This window comes from Carassius auratus, chromosome 9 (genome assembly GCF_003368295.1).
Source record: "Carassius auratus strain Wakin chromosome 9, ASM336829v1, whole genome shotgun sequence".
Lineage (NCBI taxonomy): Eukaryota > Metazoa > Chordata > Actinopteri > Cypriniformes > Cyprinidae > Carassius > Carassius auratus.
In genome coordinates, this window is record NC_039251.1 from 3,705,612 (window position 1) to 3,711,754 (window position 6,143).

The window sequence follows — 6,143 nt, forward strand, 5'->3', positions numbered from 1 at the left end:
ACTTCTACATTTTCTTATATTTTAATCCAGTCTAACATTTGAGTGTGTAACCTTTGTATGTATGTGTTTATATTTATTAAAATATGTATCATCTGGAGAAGAGGGACTTCCACTTGATAACATCATGAGAAATGTGTGCCCTGCTGTATCTTAAAAGACTTAAAATTCACCAAATAAATAAAACTGCAAACAGAAATGTAATTGTTTGATCAAAATGATTGTTACTGACAATAGTAGGAACTGGATGTTGTTGGTTCAGCTGTGTTTGATCAGGGTTGGAGCCAGTGAAAACTTTTTAATTTGAAGTTCAAGGTAAATTGTACTTTATTTTGTGTGTCAGGAAACATGCAAGTATCTTCTGCTGCATCCAAAAAGTTTTCACGCCCCGTCTCTTAATGCATCGTGTTTCCTTCAGGAGCATCAGTGAGTGTGTGAATCTTCTGTAATAGTTGTGTTTGAGTCCCTCAGTTGTCTTCAGTGTGAAAAGATGGATCTCAAAATCATACAGTCACTGCTGGAAAGAGTTCAGATATGCAAAAGATGCTGGTAAATTGAAGAATCTGCAGGAGCTAGAGGATTTTTATTATTTTTAAAAGTAATCATCTATTATATAAAATATCTTACTCGGGTCAGTACTAAAAAATGACCATGCATTTTGTATGATCTCTTATTTTGTTAAAATGATTCACTATTTCTCAGATTATGTAACATTTGTGTGTTGCTTTAAATATCAGCATCTTAAGCAGATTACAGCATATTTTTGCTGTTTGATTCTTTAAATCTTCCTCTTAAACATGTCTAATAAGGCTTTAAAACAAAACTATTCTAATGCAAAAATGCTGATGAATTTGAAATGATTATGTGGATTTGTTTCTAATTGCATAAGCAACGTTATTAATTATATATGGTTAGTAAACATTATTTTAAACATCCACTTTTTTCAAAGATAGTCGTGTTTTATTGCTTTGTAGAAACGTTCATTAGTGATGTTTCGCTCGATGTGCTCTCGTGTCCTCGGGAGAGAAAACAAAAGCATATTTTCCCTCCAACTGAAATTATGCTTTTTAAATTCCAATATTTTTAGAATTCATTTTTTTTTAATGGCTTTTGCACATAACATTAATACAAAACTATTTGAATTTTTTAAAAAGTGTAATTTAACAAAAATGAATATCACATGGGATTTAAAACAGTTTTGTATTAGATTTAGATTTTGTTTGTTTTTTCACTTTAATATTTAACATTTGAAATTTAACAATGGATTTTTAAGGGCAAAGTTTTCTAGATATGTATTTTCAACAGATTTTTTTGTTCTGACTTCTTAGACTGCAAATATCCAGTTTTTAAAAATACAGCTTTGAGTTTTCAAAACGAAGAAGAATTTCGGAAGATCAAATCAAATTTTCTAAAATTCAAAGTGCAGAAATTCAGATCGTACAGAAAGAAGGTCAGAGGTCATTCACAGGGAGATCATCTCCGAAAGGAACGAAGGATTTTGTCCAATCACAGAGCGGCAGCAGATTTCTGGCGCGAGCGTCCGGCTCAGGAGCTTATTCTTCTGCTGATCATGAATCCAGAGGTAAGTGATTTTTAAGCATTTATGGTTTATATTTAGATATTATGTTAGCATTCCCAGCATGTGACACATTAGTCTAAGCGGTCTCTGGTGTTTGTTTTAAAGTATATTTGGTGTAAAAGTAGCATCACCGTGTCTATACGGGACGGCAACAGCTTGAAGTGACAAAGCGTCCTGTAAAGAGCTTGGACTCTGTCAGAAATAGAACAGGAATCCGTTTGCTGTTGGAGATTTCACATTCAGTGTAGACACTATCACTGATTATAATCCACAGGTTCTTCTGTCTTCAGTCTGGACGAGGTGTGAGCGTCATAACTCCAGGGACGGATGAACACACGGCTCTACTGGACACGTACTCGGAGAACTAGACCAGAGGGACCCCGCCGAAATACTGCTGCTCCCGGAACCAGATTTCAGACAGACACCTCAGATTTCTGAACAAGTAGAGCTTGAATGAGATTTACCAAAGACTAAAGAAAGAAAATATGACTCTTGCTAGACTAAAGGTCAATGATAATGTTCTTGACTTTGATGATTGATTCTTTGCTCTCTTTACTTACAATGTGGACAGATGGGAAGACTTCACTGAATGAGTTTAATCTATATTTAATTCACTGGTCTGCATCATGCTGTTACTTTAGAGAGACAAAGAAACGAGACGCATGTTGTGACGACACATTATTATGTAAAAATAGTTTGTAATTTTAATTTTATGAAATGATCCTTTTTTACAATTTAATTTGAATCTACAATATTATAGTAATGTAGTAGCAACTAAGCTGCTATATACCACATACATATAATAAAATTCAAAAAGCAAGACAAGCACAAGAGATGCAATTAAGTTTAATTTATAGTGCCTTTTTTCATAACTTCAGTGCATTTGTTTATTAGTACTGGAAACTTGCTTTTTTCACAGAAATGATGGCTGTAATTGAGGAAAGATTATTTGAGGGAGAGAGCACTGGGAACAATCTGAAGTATTCAGTTACAGACTTTCAGAAGGACAATTTCAGGAAGGTTTATTAGCATTACAGCTGGGTAAAATAATATTGATGTCTCAATTTTAATCGAACCAATCTCATCTTTACAAACTGATTGGTAAATCCCAAGGATGAATCGTCTCTTTACAGCTGATGAATGAACAGAACATTATAGCACATCTCTCATCCATTAAACCACAATAGGCTTTGTGCTTTGTTACTTTTGATAAGAAACAAAGTCTCAGATTTGATTTCTGTCCATCTTATCTCGAAATGTAACCAATAAATCTGACTGTGGTCCTCTCTATCTAATGCAGTGACGATCACGCAGTGTGTCTCAGGTCAAGTGAAGCGGCAGCATGCAGCACACTTGAAAGATCACGTCTTCCTCTGTTTTTAACACCAGTTACGGGCTACAGCGCCAAATAAACATGAATGAATGCCAAAGGGTCTATAAACAGATCCAGGACAATTTACTGAAATGAATCCTGTCACATGTAATCGCTCAATCAGTGCTTCAGCCGTACTTCAGAGACGTCACAAACAGCTCGTCAACAAGATGTCATGTTTCTCATCAAATCCATATTCAGGGACCATCAACTTGGTATTCAGCTACAAAATTACTTCTGGAGAGGAGCATTTTGATAAATACATACACCATATTACATTCATTGTAATGTTTAATCAATATTGTTGTTGTACTTTAGGATAGTTGGTGAAATAATGGCAGTGAGCATTACTCAGGATGGACCTTTTTCATGGAGTGGATTTACAATTTCATTTCTTCCGGGAGATTAATAAAGATGAGCTGACATAACAGATGCAGACCTGCTAGATCTGATTGACAAGGTTTTCTAATTCAACTCAATTCAGATTTGTATATACATCTGTGTAGTGTATGTGTGTGTTACTCCTGGTTTTTATTTCTTTAGATTGAGACTGCAGACACTACAGCCTTGCTTGAGCTTTCTGAAAGAATCGTAGCATGTGGTACACAGGATCCTAACATGTGATGAAAGGAAGACATTGTCAGGTGTAGTATCTGTGATTCTGTCCATCTGACTCTCCTCCTTTCTCTTCAATCCACACATCAGGGTTAGATGTTTTTGGTACATTATACTCATTCGTAGACTCTCATCTGCAGCTTTTTACAGGTTTTCCATTGTCATGAGAAATAATGAAATATCTGATGTCCCTGTCACTGTTTTAAGTGCGGTGGGTTCAGTGAAGCGCAGCGAGAATCACGGATTGTGAACTACTTGCAGGACTTCATTCAAAACCTTAAAGATGAAGGAACATCATTACTCTTACTCTTAATACTTAAATTACATCAGTTCAACAACGGACCGGGCATCTGACCAGTCAGAGCAGAGAGGGCTTGTGGAAAAGACTGAAGATTTGGATCACTTCACACTTTTGAATATAAACTTGTTGTAGGAAACCTCTAAAACAATTGTAAAATAGTATATTAGGGGCACTTTAAAAATGTGAGGTATTGTCAGTCCAAGTTCAGAGACTGTTAACACAAGTAAGGTTGCAGAAGAAGGATAGGGATGAAGTAACTTTTGGATATTTATTTTCTTTATTACTGACATGTATTACAACAAAAGCAGCCGAGATTGCTGCCAAATTGTTCCAAACTCTATTCAGATGTAAAAACTGTACATCAATACACAGTAAGCTTCAAAGCAAGATAAATTAATTATTCTGTTCAGTCTTTATGCTTGAGCTTTTTTTTATTTTTTTATTCATATTTGTTGAAACAGACTCCCGCCAAAGCAAGTTCAGTTATTTGACAGAGATATTAGGAGCAGTTGAATTCAGCAGATGTTCAAGAGTCCTCAATCCATCTGCACTCAAAGCACATTCAGATTCTGGAACAACAGCTTCAATATCTTCACAGACATCGTAAGTAGCTGCTACGTCCCAGTCTAGATCTGGCTCTTCGATGACCTGAAGGTATAGCGGTTAAATAGTTAGGAATCCACTTATTACATGAACAGCAGTGTGATGACAGAATAACAAAGACGAGATGTCCGTACTGCGTGCGTACTGCAGAACACCACTTTACATGTCCCTAAACCGACCTGTCTCTACCCCTGGATCTAGATCCATCTCCTCCAACTTTAAATATGTCTTAACCGAGCGTCTCTGCTCGCTGGATCTTGTGTGTTCTGCAGTGAGGGCTACTGACTAAGACAGCATTACCATTCCTCGTATCTCTCAGATCGCTCATTATTTGTGTGCATCACTCCAATCTGCCACAGCTGCTCGGGACTTCGATTGTCCTCTGAGGAGAGTGAATGATGATTCCAGGCTTCTGAACATGTGTCCAAGTCTGCCTGAAGTCTTGGGAGAAAAGTGTAGTGCACACTGAAAAGCTCCTCAATCACTGATCTGTCGAGCAATCCTTCTGCCTCCAGCGAGTGCAGCGTGTCTGAGGACTTGTTGGTGACCGTGATTCTGACATCACGCCAGAGACGCTCAATCCTGTTAGAAACAATACAAATTGAAATCCAAAAAAAAAAAAAAAATTATTAATAATTCAGGTTGAAAAGCAATGCAGTGAAAAAATATTTTAATCAATATTAATACATAATTGGTTGCAGTTAAGAGACACTGAAAAGCTAACTACAGATTAGTTAAGTTTAATTGAACTTTGTTTCATTTTACAAGTTTAGACAATTGTACTTTACCCTTGAAACTAATTTTAGCGCACATAACGTCTATCTGGAATAACAGGTGTATTTTGGTGAATAGATCATCTCTGTTCATCGATGAGTGCTGGAAGAAAGGCAGATGGTCACTTACACATGTTATGGACAACTCAGGAATATACTGAGTTATGATGATATTTGTGTTAAATATAATGTAAGTTAGTTCCTCTAAAATGTTTGATAAAATAAATAAGAATATACCATTGCAGTTGATTAAATTAGTTAAGGAACAAGTAAAATATTCAACAATATTTCCCAAAATACATGATCTTATGATAGAAAATGTTCTCACAGATTTTTGAGGAATTGTCTATTATAACGTTGTTTTCCAGGTCAAGTAAGGAGATCTTATATATTTTATCATTATGATAGGAAAAGAGTGTCTGAAATTAGAAATAATTTTCTTACATTTCCTGTCAAGCCTAAATGTAAAGAGCTGCATTTTAAAATTATGACTCTGTTGATTCATATTGAGACTCCGGGGACTGTTTGTGTTTTTTTTTTTTTTTTTAATTCAGATCTGTACTTCGAAGCAAGAAGTGTTTGTCAAACAGTTCATTAGTGATAACTGAATATTTGGGCCTGAGGCTTTTTTTTCTAACCTGTCGATTTGATTTTTAAATGATTTCAATGACAGGAAGTTGCATGTGTTGTGTTTTATGAATTGTGGATGGATTTATCAACTGAGAAATAAATTTGAACAGAAATGATCATGAACTCTTAAAGATGATGATGAAAAGAAAAGGTAATATTGCATATAAAATTATATCCAAGTATGAACTAACTTGCGCAATACTTTAAATATTCTTACTCTACCCTAAATCAGTGAAAATGTTTGGCTCAGTTTACAGAAAGTGTACGTCACAC

The 6,143-nt window shown here is 35.4% G+C and overlaps 1 long non-coding RNA gene across 1 annotated transcript; it reads left to right on the top strand.

The window, feature by feature from the left end:
- Positions 1-3,040: 3,040 nt before the first annotated feature.
- LOC113109230 (uncharacterized) lies at positions 3,041-3,795 on the top strand. The gene is made up of 3 exons (XR_003292874.1): positions 3,041-3,163; positions 3,267-3,408; positions 3,492-3,795. It is a non-coding gene; the product is annotated as an uncharacterized LOC113109230 (long non-coding RNA).
- Positions 3,796-6,143: the final 2,348 nt, after the last annotated feature.